Consider the following 16,481-nt stretch of genomic DNA (forward strand, 5'->3'; position numbering starts at 1 on the left):
TCGTGTGCAGTGTGCACCTTCTCCCTGATATCACGTAGGATTACCCTTTGTCGGTTGGTGGGATAACTGGGAAATGTAAAATTACCCCTGTTGTATGGATATGGCAAGAAATGCTCAAGATTCCAGCATCTGCAGTTTCCCCCAGCACGCTGTGTTTCGCTGGACACCTCAGACTTGGACTTTACTAGAGGGTGAATCTCAGGGATCACCGGTGGTTTCCATTTGGCCAACATTGGGATTGACGTCTGTGGCAGGCAGTCCTCTGCAGGAAGTCTGTGACTGTATTTAGGTTGGCTGCCGAGTCCTTGAACATGGACCAAAAACTCGAAGCAAAGTTACAGTAAATCTCATTCTGTGACCGCCGTGCGTTTTATGGATGGTACCCACAGCAGCCAGTGGTTCTAGCACCACAGATGCTGCCCGTCCCGTTGACTATATCCGTTATTACCACAACCTTGGGTGAAATAGAGATGGGAGAGTGCGGCGTTTAAATACACGAATCCCACCGCCCTCATTTGGTGAATACTTTACCCCCTAGTGACAGAAGGCGCCACCTCCTTTAAGCGGGCGGGACGAGAGGACCGGGACATAGTGTGTGTGAGTGCGCGGCCGGACATCGCCACACACTGCGCCTTTAGGCGACTGCAACTTTACTCCGTTGACTGGTTGACGGCGGCTACAGGTGAGAATCATTTCCTCGCTGCTAAATCACAAAGTCATCCCGAGAGAGTTTCCACTCCCCCCTCCTTCTCCCACTCGCGTTCCACTTTGGTGTAAAATCCAGCGAAAGCTCACTTCAACACGGACGCGCTTAACCTTATAGTTTGTCATGTCTTGTGTAAATTTCACAAACGGGTTGATACGAGATGTGGAGAAATAACTTGCTGTCATTTTGTAACTTGTAAGGGTTTTATAATTTGAAAGAAAGAAAACTTATTTGTAAATTGTGCTTTAAAAAAAAAATTAGGGTGTTAATTTCAGACATCTACTTTTCAAGTTTAAGGCTTGTACATGTGTAAAAAAAAACCCTTCTCTGACACCGTACCACTGGCTCGGCGCTCCTGGTTGTTAAATTCACTGGGATTCGATATTTCTGCTCAACTCTTCGTGAGGAAGCGTCCCCGTAAGTAACGCTATGCGACTGAAAACACACACAACTCCCTTGTTAAAACGCGCAGTGGGGAATAAAATATATCTGCAAGCGAAATAGGTTTTTGTTTCTGTCTTGTAGAGTCAGCGGTTTGAATTAGACGAGTAGCTGGCGTGTCCAGGTTTAAACAACGTAGAACGAAAAGCAGTTTTCAGCGAGTAAGGAAACTTATAGTAAAAGATTTAGTTGAATGAATGAGCGAAAGGGAGGGGGGGGGAGGAGAAGCTGCAATCTGGTGCGAAAGTCAAGGTGCTGGATGAACTCAGCGGGTCCAGGCATCGTCTGTGGAGGGGGAAATGGGTAGAGGATGTTTTGAGTAGGGAGGAACTGCGGATGCTGGTTTAAACCGAAGACAGACACACAATGCTGGGGTTACTCAGCGGGACAGGCAGCATCTCTGGAGAAAAATAATGGGCGACGTTTCGGGTCGGGACCCTTCTTCAGAAAGTATAGGGGAGGGAACTGGAGGTAGGAAAAGGCCAGAACAAAGCAGTGCCGGCAACTGGTGACCAAAGAAGGTGGAGCCCACAATGGTCCATTGTTGGCTGGGGAAGAGGTGATTACGAAGCATGTGAACAGTGATTACAAGGATGTGAACAATGGAACTAGTAGGATGACTAGGGAGAGAGGGGGGGGGGCGAGGGATGGGAGAGGGAGATAGGGGTGAGGGCGAGGCGAGGCGGGAATACAGGGGTTACTTGAAATTAGAGAAATCAATGTTCATACCGCTGGGTTGTGAGATTCCCAAGGTAAATATTAGGTGCTGTTCCTTCAACAGAGCAGAATCAGTTTGTAAGGGAAAGTTAGCGGCGGAAGGGGAATGCATAAACTTGATGGGCCGGGTGGCCCTCTGGTGTGGATGTTGGTTAGTTCGCCTCTTTCTCTGCACCGGAGTATAACGGGGGTTTGGTTGGTGCGCCAGTGGGTCGCATCTACGCCGCTGGCTGAGACCCGGGGAAATGAGGGACCCATTGTAATCCATGCGGTGGTGAGTTGTTTGAAGGTGTTGGGGGAACAAGAGACATTTGCCCCCGTCAGGCCGTTGAATTTCTGGGATCTCCACCTAGGGGTTTGTTGAGAAGTGGGCGAATCAGCTAGACCAGGCGTTTGAATCATTAAATTGGCAATTTGGCAATTGCTAACTCTGGGTTCAATATCCATCGCCTGCCTTTCAGAAACAGCATGAATAATTGAAATCACCGCTCGCTGTGTTCCCGTGGAAGGGTCGAGGAGAATTAGATTAACTCGACCCTTCCCCATCATTAATTGCTGTTGCTTCTAAGGTTTAAGAACAATAATAATCAACAAGTTGGCTGGATGCCGTCTCCTCTTGAGAGGTAGTTTCAGCCAAACGCTTCAGGCTGGGACTGGAGTTAGTGGCGCCGTTCAGTTTGTGCTGGGTTGAGATCCTAAGGAGTGGATGGATGGGTTTCTACGCCAGCTAGGATTGTGGGTAGACAAGCCGCCATTATTGAACAGAAGTTTGAGCAGGATCACGTCAAATGCAAGGCCATGTGATTTTATAAACCGCCTGTTTCCTTTATCATCGTTACTTTTGTTGCATATCTTTCATTCATTGTTCTTTATCTCTCCACATCACCGTCTATATCTCACATTTCTCTTATCCCTAAAACCAGTTTGAAGAAGGGTCGCGACATGAAACGTCACCCATTCCTTCTCTCCAGAGGTGCTGCCTGTCCCGTTGAATTCTCCAGTATTTTGTGTCTATGATGGTGTGATTTTAAAAAAAAACCTTTTGAACGTGCTCTAATCTAGCTGCCTTGGAGTTTGTCAGGGATAGATAGGATTAGACAATCATCATCTTTTTTCCCCTCGGGTAGAAATGTCATAGCTTTAAGGTGAGCGGGGGAAAGTTTAAAGTAGATTGCAGGGCTTATTTTTTTTTTTACATTGGTTGAAACAGTGGGCGCCTGAAATGTGCCTGCCTGCATTTGACCCATATCTCTAAACCTGTCCTATCCATGTATCTATCTAAATGTTTCTTAAACGTTTCGATAGTATATAAGGAATAGGGGTAGAATTGGGCCATTCGGTCCATCAAGTCTACTCCGCCATTCAATCACGGCTAATCTATCTCTCCCTCCTGACCCGATTCTCCTGCTTTCTCCCCATATCCTCTGACAACTGCACTAATCAAGAAAGTACTTTCTCCAGCAGTTCGTTCCGTACACCCACCACCATTTGTGTGAAAACGCTACCCCTCTGGTTCCTATCTTGTCACCCCCTCATCTTAAACCTATGTCCTCTGTTTCTCAATTTCCCCTACTCTGGGCAAGAAACTCTGTGCGTCTATCTGAGCTATCCCTCTCATGATATTTGTAAACTGTTACATGCTAGAAGCCTCGAAGCCTCAGGACTGGGATGCTGGAGGAATAGTTCTCTGTCCATGGGAACTGCAGGCCAATGACCCTGTAGACTTGTCAACCAGCTCAATGACTCCCAATGGTGATCTCCCCTTGTTGCGGTTTCTCTTGGCTGTAATCCAAACAAAAGCGCTGTGTTGCAACCTAACAAAGCAACAGTTGTCTACGAATGTGTCTATCACCAATGTAGAGAGTCATTTGATCTGGGCAGAGACATAGCTGATGAGGAAATATCCCGTCAGTGTCACAGTGGTATAGTTGCTGCCTTTCAGTGCGGAGACCCGGGTTCGATCCTCACCTTGGGTGCTGGCTGTACGGAGTTTGCACGTTCTCCCTGTGACCGTGTGGGTTTTCTCCCGGTGCTCCGGTTTCCTCCCACATTCCAAAGATGTGCAGGTTTTTAGGTCAATTGGCTTCTGTATGTTGTCCCTCATGTGTAGGATAGAACCAGTGTACTTGGTGATTGTTGGTTGGCGTGGACTCGATGGGCCAAAGGGCCTCTTTCCATGCTGTACCTCTAAACTAAACTAAAAGATGATTTGTGTAGGAAGGAACTACAGATACTGGTTTGAACCAAAGATAGACACAAAAAGCATCTCTGGAGAAAAGGAATAGGTGACGTTTCGGGTCGAGACCTTTCTTCAGACTGAGAGTCAGGGGAAAGGGGAATGAGATGTATAGATGATGATATATATATATAGATAGAGAGAGAGATATAAAACAAATGAATGAAAATTGTGAATCTCTGGAATTCTCTGCCACAGAAGGTAGTTGAGGCCAGTTCATTCGCTATATTTAAGAGGGAGTTAGATGTGGCCCTTGTGGCTAAAGGGATCAGGGGGTATGGAGAGAAGGCAGGTACAGGATACTGAGTTGGATGATCAGCCATGATCATATTGAATGGCGGTGCAGGCTCGAAGGGCCGAATGGCCTACTCCTGCACCTATTTTCTATGTTTCTATGAAAAGATGATTTGGCATTCACAAGTCGGTTGACTAACTTAGTTTAGAGACAGAGAATGGAAACGCTGAATCCACTGACCATCGATCACGCATTCAGACTAGTTGTGGGTTGGGGGTGCCAGCTTTGATTAGTTCTGGCATTTTATCGCCTCCAGCCTATTTTAACCCACACACCTCTACTCTCAGTCTGAAGAAGGGTTCTGAAATGACAACTCATCTTTTAGACACAAAAAGCTGCAGTAACTAGAGAAGGATATTAATTTGTTCTCTATCTCTCTGTATCGCAGTCTATAATCTGTCTTCCCTTTCCCCTGACTCAGCTTGAAAAAGGGTCTCAACCTGAAACATCACCTACTCCTTTTGTCCTGAAATGCTGTTTGACTGGCTGATCAGGGGGTATGGAGAGAAGGCAGGTACAGGATACTGAGTTGGATGATCAGCCTTGATCATATTGAATGGCGGTGCAGGCTCGAAGGCCAAATGGCCTACTCCTGCACCTATTTTCTATGTTTCTATGTATCTGAAGAAGGGTCGCGACCCAAAATGTCACCTACTCCTTTTCTCCAGAGATGCTGCCTGACCCGCTAAGTTCCTCCAGCATTTTGTGTCTCTTCAGTGTAAACCTGCATCTGCAGTTGCTTCCACCACGTGTTCCACGGTGTGATGTAAGAGTTGTCAGCAGTGGTGTCGGTGAGTAGTGGGATTGCCTGTCGACAGGAACGTGGCAGAAGAGGCTGATCTCATGGAAAACCTTCCTGGAATTCATTCTGGAGGAGGGCGAGGTGATGTATCTGTGGACGTGCGGCAAGTCAGGGGAATAAGCAGTGAATGAGAGCAGGCCTCTCCAGCCTGTTCCCCTTTAACTGACATCATTTACCTCCGCTCCACTTTCCTGCACTAACCCCACACTGACATATATCATGCAAACGGGCCCTGCAGCCCACATTCATGCTGGACAACAATTTACACTGATCTCATCTTATTAGACTTTAGCAATACAGCGCGGAATCAGGCCATTCGGCCCACGCCGACCAGCGATCATCCCGTACACTAGCACCAGGGCCGGATTAAGACCCATAGAGGCCCTAAGCACTTAAAAGATTTTGGTGCCCCCCATATATATGTAATTCAAAATATAAACTGAAATAAACCATAAAGTATTTTTTTTATTTTTCAAAATGAAACAAAACTAACAGGAAGATGGAAAATAATGTTTATTTTTGTATACTTCCACTTTATTTATATTTGAAAAGTTTTCTACTTTTTTTAATTGCAAAGTCTTTGATCAGATCTCAAAATTAATCTTGCGTAACACATATAAAATCATATAAACCACTTTGAATATTATTTTAGCAAGTTTAAAGTGATTTATTTTGTGCCGTAAACCATTTACCATTTCTGTGGTGCCCCCCTTCCCTTGATGCCCTAAGCACGTGCTTATTTTGCTTAATGGTTAATCCAGCCCTGACTAACACTATCCTAGACAGTAGGGACAATATACATTTTTTTTTTTTTACTGAAGCCAATTAACTTGCAAGCCTCAATGTAAAAGAAAAATCTATCAATTACTTCGTAGAAATCTTCTTCCCTGAAGGAGATCCCAACTCAAAACGTCACCTATCCATGATCTCCAGAGATGCTGCCTGGCGTGTTGAGTCACTGCAACACTTCATGTCCTTTTCTATCAATCACTTATCGAAGATCGGTGGGTCCAAGAGGCAGTGGAAAATTCCTTCTGACATTTTCATTTCCACAAATAATGTCCCCCACCCGTGCCACTCATGTGGCCCCCTGGCGTGGGCTACCTTCCCTTAATTTAATTTGAGGGGCGTCTCCACCATACTGTGCCCCCTATGTACAGCAGCAGAAGGACCCTAGACTGTGGCCCTCCCCCACCGAGCCTTGGCGTTGGCTGCACCAGCTTCCGCGAGTCCCTTCGCACGTACTCCTGCAGTCTGCAGTGGGGTCAGTCGCAACATTCCCTGACGACGTGCCGATTCCCTGGATAAAGCACGTTCCTCCTCACCTTGGTGCCCATTGTGTTATGTTGTGTCGTGGACTTTCTGTGTTTGTGCTTTTTTTAAAATTCTATTTTATTTTTAATGTTTTATTATTATTTATTTATTTTTATGATACTGACTGTAAAAGGAAATTCATTTTGTTGTCTCTAATTGAGACAATGACAATAAATTTGAATACAATTATACTGAGAAGGGTGTTGAGAGCTGCGGAGCCATGTAGGATGGTCAAAAATCATTAAAGGTGGTCAGTGAAGTTCTTCTAAAAACGTACAGAATGTTTTCCATTCTTTTGCCACAGCTGTAGAATGCTAGAGCGGGAAGGGAGGTGTGTGCAGTTCATGCCACCACATTCTGGCAGAGATGTGATTTTACTGCAGAGGAGAGTAATGAGGATGTTGTCTGGATTGGAACAATGTAACAACGTGAAAAGATCAGATGGGTTGTGGTTGTGATCTTCGGAACAGAGGTGTTTGGGAGAAGATTTGATTGAGGTATATAACATTTTGAATGGTCCATTTATAATATGGAGGCTTATTTTCTTTACAATTGGGGTAAATGACCCATGGGGGCATAGATTCAAAGCAATTCACCGGTCAGCTCATTGAGTGCAAGGGAGGTGATGTCGTTACAACTGCACAAGATGTTGGTACGACTAAACTCGGGATATTGTGTGCGGCACAGGTCCAGGCTGACCAAGTTATCTACAAGTTGGACCAAAGGGCCTGTTTGCTTGTCCCATCTGAGAATGTCCCCTTTGGCCCATGTCCTTCCAAACCATTCTTATCCGTTATTGTCCAAATGTTGTTTAAATGTTTTCATTATACCTGCCTCATCTGTATCCTCTGGCAGCTCATTCCATAAACACACCATCCTCTGTGTGGAAATAAAATTGCCACTTAAGCTTCTATTAATTCTTTCCCCTCTCACCTTAAACCTATGCCCTCTAGTTCTCGATTCCCCAACCCTAGGGTTAGGACTCTACATTCACCCCCTCTATTCTCTTCATGGTTTTAGACATCTCTATAAGATCACCCCTCAACCTTCTGTGCTCCAAGGAATGAAGTCCTAGCTTTCTCATTGCTCAGGCCCTCGTTCGTGACAACATCCTTGTATATCATCCGAAAAAGGGTCTCGACCCGAAACGTCACCTATTCCTTCACTCCATAGATGCTGCCTCACCCGCTGAGTTTCTCCAGCATTTTTGGCTGCCTTTGATTTTTTCCAGCAGTTCTTTCTTAAACAACTGTGTATATTCTCTGTTTTTAAGAGGGAACTGCAGATGCTGGAGAATCGAAGGTTACACAAAAAAGCTGGAGAAACTCAGCGGGTGCAGCAGCATCTATGGAGCGAAGGAAATAGGCAACGTTTCGGGCCGAAACGTTGCCTATTTCCTTCGCTCCATAGATGCTGCTGCACCCGATGAGTTTCTCCAGCTTTCCTGTGTATATTCTCTGTTCTCTTTCCAGCTTAATGGCAACTTTCCTGCAACCGCGTGACCAAAACGAAACACGATACTCTTTTAAATGCAGACCTTGCCAGCGTCTTGTACAAATATTTTGCAGTGTTTCATCGTGTGACTGATGCTGCCTAATATTTCATTGTTTTTGCTGAGGTCTTTGTTCCATTGGATCTCTCATCCCATAGACCATCAGAACGGCCCGTCCGTTCTTTATAGAGACAGTTCTGCCATAATTATTCTCTGTTGTTTGCTTATTCCTTTATATCTTTTCTGACAGAAATCTTTGAAGTTTCTTCCAGTTGGTTTGAGCTTCCGCCCCTCGTTTCAAATTCTTTAAATGAGGTTGTTTCTGAATCTCCAAAACATGGCTGCTTTGGTGGGACAGAATGTGTTGAATAACTTGGTGTCCATTGGATTCTGACTCCATTAATGAAGAGATAGTGATACAACGGCCTATTCTGCACAATCTTCTGATGGCCCCTGTCTCTGCTACTCCCGTCCTGAGTCTCACTGCCCAAATCCCTCGTCGTCCAGCTTCATGCTGGCTTCCTACCCTTGTTTTCAAATATATCCATGTCTTCCTCCTCCAGCCATCGTCCCCTTCAATCATCACACCCTCAAACACATGAGGATGTCTGTGCTTCTGTCCCCAGTTTCCACCATTGGTGACCAAGCCTTCACCGGTTGGCCCCTACACTCTGGAAACTACTCCTTGAAACCTTCTCCTCCTTTATGACTCCACCTTCTTGACCAAGTCTTCCACTACCTGCCCTCACAACTTCTGCAATCTTAGTTTGGTTTGCAATTGCCACTGAGGAGTATCTTGGGATGCTTTGCTATATTAAAGCCGCTGTTTTCAGCAGGAGATGAGAAGGGCATTCAGCCCATCGTTCATCTAGGCTCTGGTCAATCCTCTTTCCCTATTCTTTCCCCACATCTCAGCAAATTGCTTTCCCTCGAGTGCCTCCCTGATTTCCATTGGGGAAAGCCCGACTGACTCTTGTTTCCAACAGTCTGGCAGGTAGCATGTAATTACCCCATTTTCTGGTGTGCAATTAGTGTATTTCTTGTCGTTGTTCATTACTTGCTCTCCACTATGACCATGGCACAACATAGACATGGTCAGTACAATGCAGGAACAGGCCCTTCGGCCCACAATATCTGTACCAAACATGATGCCAAGTCAAACTGATCTCCTCTGCATGTACTTGATCCATGCCCCTCGATTCCCTGCATATTCACTTGCACATTCTAAAGCCTGTTAGATGCCGCTATCGTATCTATCTCCGCCACCACCCCTGGCACAGACGCTGTGGGCTAAAGGGCCAGTTCCTGTGCTGTACTGTTCTATATTCTAAGTTAACTTCTTCCATTGCTTCACACAATTTATTAGCTCATTGATATCATTCTGTAGTCTTTGACCACCGACCGACCTCACTATCGACAACGGCAACATCGATTTACTCTGATTCAGATGGTGAATGTTAAATAGGGCACAAATTCGTATTTTTAGAAAGGGAATATTTTTGTTACATATTTGGGTGTGGAAGGGATGTCAGCATTTTTCTCCAGTCCTGTTTGCCAAGCCCGTACTGGAATGAAAGCTGCTGTAGAAATCCTTGACCTTTCCGAGAACGCCCTGATTCTGGGGCCACACCACTGTGAATCTGTCACATCCCGATAGACTTCCTCTGGGCGAGGCAAGGGAGTGGTTTGAAGGTCACCAAGAAAAGAAAAAACAGCATGATGGACAAGTTGCATAAGTCACCCTGGTATGTTTTTTTTTAAACAAGACCTATTAACCCTAAGGCAGCAGCATAATCTCACACAATTTTCACACAGAGAGTGGTGAATCTCTGGAACTCTCTGCCACAGAGGGTAGTTGAGGCCAGTTCATTGGCTATATTTAAGAGGGAGTTAGATGTGGCCCTTGTGGCTAAGGGGATCAGGGGGTATGGAGAGAAGGCAGGTACGGGATACTGAGTTGGATGATCAGCCATGATCATATTGAATGGCGGTGCAGGCTCGAAGGGCCGAATGGCCTACTCCTGCACCTAATTTCTATGTTTCTATGTTTCTCATGGTTGTGTGCAGACAGTGCTGGGTCTTGTCTGGTTATCGGGGAAAGGCTATCCACTGCCTTATGTGGCAGAGAACTCCACAGATTCACAACTCTCTGGGTGAAAAAGCTTTTCCTCATCTCAGTCCTGGAATGAGCTTCCAGTGGAAGTGGTGGAGGCAGGTTCGTTGGTAACATTTAAAAATAAATTGGATAGGCATATGGATGAGAAGGGAATGGAGGGTTATGGTATGAGTGCAGGCAGGTGGGACTAAGGGAAAAAAAGTTGTGTCGGCACGGACTTGTAGGGCCGAGGTGGCCTGTTTCCATGCTGTAATTGTTATGTTATATGTAAATGTCCCACCCCTTATTCTTAAACTGCGACCCCTGGTTCTGGACTTTCCCAACATGGGGAACATTTATCCTGCATCTAGCCTGTCCAATCCCTTAAGAATGTTATATGTTTCTACAAGATATCCTCTCATCCTTCTAAATTCCAGTGAATACCAGCCCAGTCGACCCATTCTTTCATCATATGTCAGTCCTGCCATTCGGGGAACTAACCTGGTGAATCTACACTGCACTCCCTCAATAGCAATAATATCCTTCCTCAAATTGGGAGATCAGAATTGCACACAATACTCCAAGTGCGGTCTCACCAGGGCGTCTGTACAACTGCAGTAGGACCTCCTTGCTCCTAAACTCAAATCCTCTCACTATGATATAGCTGAAAGCTGAAGCTTACTATAAAGCTAGAACATTAAAGCTAAAATGTGAACAAGTGCAACATTGTTTGATATTTCTGTGACTGCCGAATCACTCGTGTTGCTACCTCCACTATCTTTGACCAGACTTTCAACTGTTCAGTTCCTAAGCATTGAAGTACACTCTCCTCTTTCAAAATGTGCCTGTAACTTCCATCAAAGAGGCACAACGTGGTGATCAAGTTCAAGTTCATGCAAGTTTATTGTCATGTGTCCCTGATAAGACAATGAAATTCTTGCTTTGCTTAGCACACAGAACATAGTAGGCATTTACTACAAAACAGATCAATGTGTCCATATACAGGTACCACAATATAAATATATACACACATAAACAAATAAACTGGTAAAGGGCAAATAGCAGATAATGGGCCACCAATAATCAGAGTTTTGTCCGAGCCAGGTTTAATTGCCTGATGGCTGTGGGGAAGTAGCTATTCCTGAACCTGGTTGTTGCAGTCTTCAGACTCCTGTACCTTCTACATCAATTCACTGGCACATACTGTAAATAGACGGCCATCTAAGTGAATTAAAACCATGAAGATCTGACCCAATGTCGTGTTTTCTGGCAGATTGTTAAATTTTGATTTTTTTTTTTCATTAATTCTCCTGTGAACTATCTCGGGACCGAGCGACCATCATGTTAAAGACGTTACTTAAATTCAGATAGACACAAAATCTGGAGTGACTCAGCGGGTCAGGCAGCATCTCTGGAGAACCTATTACTTTTCTCCAGCGATGCTGCCAGACCAGCTGAGTTTAGTTTAGTTTGTTGTCAGGTGTATGAGGTATCGTGAGAAGCTAGCCAGCTTTTGTGTCTATCTTCTGTGTAAACCAGCATCTGCAGTTCTCTCCTTAATTAAATTTGCGTTCTTACAGACACAACTTGGCATCACTTCACTGGCACATACTGTAAATAGACGGCCATCTATGTGAATTAAAATCATGTTTTTGATTGAATTTCCTGTACAAAGGATGTAGACAAATTTCTGTTTGAAAGTGACATTGAGAGAGGTTGCATGAGTCCAGATGTAATTGAAGGAGCTTACTTAGATTTCATGTGACTTCAGTGCTCCGTTTCTTAACTTTGTAATGTACTTTGGAAGAATAGTTACAGTTGTACTGTTGTAACTACTCTTGGGAAAGGGCCAGGCAATTTTGTACTGTATTGGCTCCCACAAATGGTTGCGTTAAATGGTCTGATTATCTGTTTTATTGGCTTTGGCTGAGGTAAATGTTGGTTCAGCACCATACGTTCTCAATTGTTCTCCCCTTGCAACAGTGACCACACTTCCAGAATACCTCATTCGTTGTAAAGCTATTCTGGAACTCCTTTTGTCCTAGTAGTATCATTCCAACATTGGGAGAGGCCAGTTAGCCCAGTGAAGACTCTACGGGAAAGGCAGCTGCTGAGTTGGGCTTCTGAGGAAACCATTGGGTGGAGTGGTGGCGGATGGAATGTACTCCATCCCAGACGAGTGTGAGGTTTTGTGTGAAAGAAATGGTGAGGCTTTATTTTTGAGGAGTTATCCAACCAATGCAGGCAGATGTGCAGTTTAATGGAGGAGCGTGTGACTGCAGATGTTGGAAGCAACTCAAAGGTGATGGATTGTTTTTCAGAATGGATGCCCGTAGCTAATGGCGTGCCTCGGGGATCAGTGCTGGGACCATTGCTGTTTGTGGTTTATCGTAATGATTTGGATGAGATGTACAAGGCATGATTAGTAAGTTTGCAGATGAATGAATGAATTAATCTCTTTATTGTCATTGCACATGGTACAACGAAATTTAAAAGTCAATCCCACGGTGCGATTCACAAGAGCAATTTTAAATATATAAGAAAAGGTAAAAATATATACTTGTATAAAAATATAAAAAATAAAGTGGGTGGTATTGTAGATAGTGAAGATGGTTATGAGAAATTGCGGCAGGATCTTGATCAGCTGGGCAAGTAGGCTGCGGAATGACTAATGGTGTTTAATGCAGGTAAATACAATGTGCTGCAGTTTGAGAAAACAAGCCAGGATAGGACATTCACAGTGAATGGCAGGGCCCCGGGGAGTGTTGTAATCAGAGGGAGAACGTACAGATAACACCCGTAGTCGGGATCGAACCCAGGTCACTGGCGCTGTAAGGCAGCAACTCTACCGCTGCACCACCGTGCCGCCCTGAGTCATTTCTGTGCTTGGACGATTCTATGAAATTTTGTTCTATTGACAACTCGCATCGGTCCATTTCGCATTCTTCTAACCTATTGTGAATAGCAATGAGGTTTGTGCTTTACATTTCAGCTGTGGTGAATCCCCAGAGCTTCTGTCTATAGTCTGTCTGTAACTCTGCCAGTGGTGGTTATGTTTGTGGAGAGAGAGAGAGAGAGAGAGGAGGCGTTTAATAGTTTGGAAGGAATGTAGTTGACGGGGTCAGAAGCCGGTAACACTTGTGATTCACATCAACAAAGATGGGTGGTTGGAGAGTACCGGTCAGTGTTTCTTCCCACCTGACATTGCCAGGGTTTACTACTGCAAGTGATGCTTAAAGAGCTGGGACGTGCTCCCTGTATAGGCAAAGGTGCTGATTTATTTTATTTTATTTTTTTGAGATGCAGCGCTGAAAGAGGCCCTTCGGCCCACCGTGTCCATGCTGACCAGCGATCTCCGCACTCTAACACTATCCTACACACACTAGGGGCAATTTACACTTGTAGCAAGCCAATTAACCTACAAACCTGTACTACTTTGGAGTGTGGGAGGAAACCAAAGATCTCATTGGGTGGCGCAGCAGTAGAGTTGCCGCCTTGCAGCAAATGCAGTGCCCGGAGACCCGGATTTGATCCTGACTACGCGTGCTGTCTATACGGAGTTTGCACGTTCTCCCCGTGACCGACGTGGGTTTTCTCCGAGATCTTTGGTTTCCTCCCACACTCCAAAGACGTACAAGTTTGTAGGTTAATTGGCTTGGTAAATGTAAAAATTGTCCCTAGTGGGTGTAGGATGGTGTTAATGTGCGGGGATCGCTGGTTGGCGCGGATCCGGTGGGCAGAAGGGCCTGTTTCCGCGCTGTATCTCTAAACTAAAGTCGGAGAAAACCCACGCGGTCACGGGGAGAAGGTACAAACTACGTACAGACAGCTCCCGCAGTCCGGATCGAACCTGGGTCTCTGGCGCTACAACGCTGTAAGGCAGCAACTCCACCACTGTGCCACTCTTGATGGCGCTGGACAGCGCCTGAACCCATACTCACTAATATGCCTGAACCAGGGCTGTTAAGGATAGATGTTGAATGCTGGCTAGTTTAGTTTAGTTTAGTTTATTGTCACGTGTACCGAGGTACAGTGATAAGCTTTTGTTACATGCTATCCAGTCAGTGGAAAGCCAACACATGATTACAGTCGAGCCACTGACAGGGCACAGATACATGGTCAAGGGAATAACGTAAATAACCTTTAGTGAGGAGAATGTTGCTGTAGATGTGGAGGTTTAAAAGAGTGGAGTGATTATAATGCGTGAATGCAGATCTACTGCTGTGACAAGCACACGCGCACACACACACACACACGCACACACACACAGTCGCCTGGGTTGGGCACCATCTTGGAAGTTTCAAGCACAGAAATACCGCAAAGTGGACAAATAAAAATGATTCTGCGATGTTGACCTCCTACATGTGCGTCTACGTGCATATCTCTGGCCCCATCTCATGCTCTCAGCACCTGGCCCTTTAATTTATGTGGGACATGGAAACTGTAATAGTCTCAAAAATGAGTTTAAAAGATCACTCTTTGAGATTTCTGGTTTTCATTAAACCTCACGCAGCACATGTGATATATTAGACCACAATACCATAATAGGGCATGGGAGCACAATTAGGCCATTCGGCCCATCGTCCACTCTGCTATTTAATCATGGCTGATCTAGTGTTCCCTCTCAACCTCAGGGTCCTGACTTGAAACGTCGCCTATCCATGTGCCTGATCTGCTGCATTACTCCAGTACTCTAAATCATCTTTTTCAAATGAGAGATTCTGGGGACGGACAGGATTAAAGTTTATTTATTCCTAGCAGTTTCTCCCTCACTGGTACACTGGTTTGATATCGTGTTGGAGCAGCGGTAGAGTTGCTGCCTTGCAGCGTTTGCAGCGCCAGAGACCTGGGTTCGATCATAACTACGGGTGCTGTCTGCACAGTGTTTGTACGTTCCCCATGTGACCGCGTAGGTTTTTTCTGCGATAGTCGGTTTCCTCCAACACTGCGAAGGCGTACAGATCTGTAGGTTAATTGGTTTGGTATGTGTAAAATTGTCCCTAATGTGTGTAGGATAGTATTAATGTGCGGGGATCGCGTGTCGGTGCACCCGGTGGGCCGAAGGGCCTGTTTCCACGCTGTATCTCTAAAATAAATGTACTGAGATGTAGTGAAAAGATGCTATCCAGTCAAATTATACTATACATGAATAAAATAAAGCCATGGACAAGTACTACAGGGGGTGCAAATAGAAAAATATCAGCTCGGAATATAATAGAAGGTTTAGGGGTGAACTTGATAGAGGTCATAATTTTAATTATGAGAGGGATAGACAGAGTTGATGTGGATAAGCTTTTTCCATTGAGAGTAGGGAAGATTCAAACAAGAGGACATGATTTGAAAATTAAGGGACAAAAGTTGGAAGTGGTGGAGGCAGGTTAGATTTTATAATTAAAAAATAAATTGGATAGGTATATGGACGGGAAAGGAATGGAGGGTTATGGAGTGCAGGTAGATGGGACTAGGTGAGAGTAAGTGTTCGGCACGGACTAGAAGGGCCGAGAAGGCCTGTTTCCGTGCTGTAATTGTTATATCGTTATATGGTTATACTGTTACAGGATTATAGGAGTATATACGAAGGGCCAAATGGCCTACTCCTGCACGTAATTTCTATATTTCTATGTTTATACAGAGAAAACTGTCCAAGGGTTCCAAAGAGGTGTTTGTATGATTGTGACTACATCTAGTTTGTGGAAAGTCCGTTCAGTAGCCTGATAACGGAGGGGAAGAAGCAGTTCCTGAATCTTGTGTCCGTGTATTTAAGGTATTGCATCTTCTGCCTGATGGGAGAGGGAATTACCGGGGTGAATAAAGTCCTTGAGTAGATACAAAAAGATGGGGTAACTCAGCGGGTCAGGCAGAATGGGAATAGGGGATGTTTCCAGTCGAGACCCTTCTTGAGAGTATGTTGGCTGCTTTCCCCATGAAGTGTAAACGGAGTTGATGGTGAGGTGGTTGGTCAGTGTGGTGGACTGGCTTACATCTACAACTCTGCATTTTTTTTTTTTGCAGTCTCGGAAACAGAAATGTTGCCCAAACTAGGCTGCAATACATCCCAATAGGATGGTTTCTATGAGCTTGGACCTTGCAATGTTGGCCTCTGACCCCTGGAGTAGGACATGGACCCACAGCCTTCAGTGAGAAGAGACCAACTGCCCCTGAGCCACAGCTAATACAGTGCCTTGAGGCGTTTAGATGGGCACAAGGATATGGAAGGAATGGAGGGATATGGATCATGTGCAGACTGGGGAGACTAGTTTAACTTGGCATCATGCTCAGAATTGTGGGCTGAAGGGCCTGTTCTTGTGCGGTGCCATTCAATGTGTTGTGATTAGTCTAGTTTAGAGACACAGCGTGGAAACAGACCCTTCAGCCCACCGAGT

At 45.1% G+C, this 16,481-nt stretch overlaps 1 protein-coding gene across 4 annotated transcripts in view; it reads left to right on the forward strand.

Annotated features, from left to right (window-relative positions):
- Positions 1-270: 270 nt before the first annotated feature.
- LOC129705639 (liprin-beta-2-like) overlaps positions 271-16,481 on the forward strand; it is a 136,444-nt gene continuing 120,233 nt past the window's right edge. For all 4 annotated transcript variants that reach the window (XM_055649290.1, XM_055649292.1, XM_055649294.1 and 1 more), the window contains exon 1: positions 271-682. The gene's annotated coding sequence lies outside the window, so the exon portion shown is untranslated. The remainder of the gene's footprint in view (positions 683-16,481) is intronic.

The sequence above is a fragment of the Leucoraja erinacea genome, chromosome 18, assembly GCF_028641065.1.
Source record: "Leucoraja erinacea ecotype New England chromosome 18, Leri_hhj_1, whole genome shotgun sequence".
Lineage (NCBI taxonomy): Eukaryota > Metazoa > Chordata > Chondrichthyes > Rajiformes > Rajidae > Leucoraja > Leucoraja erinaceus.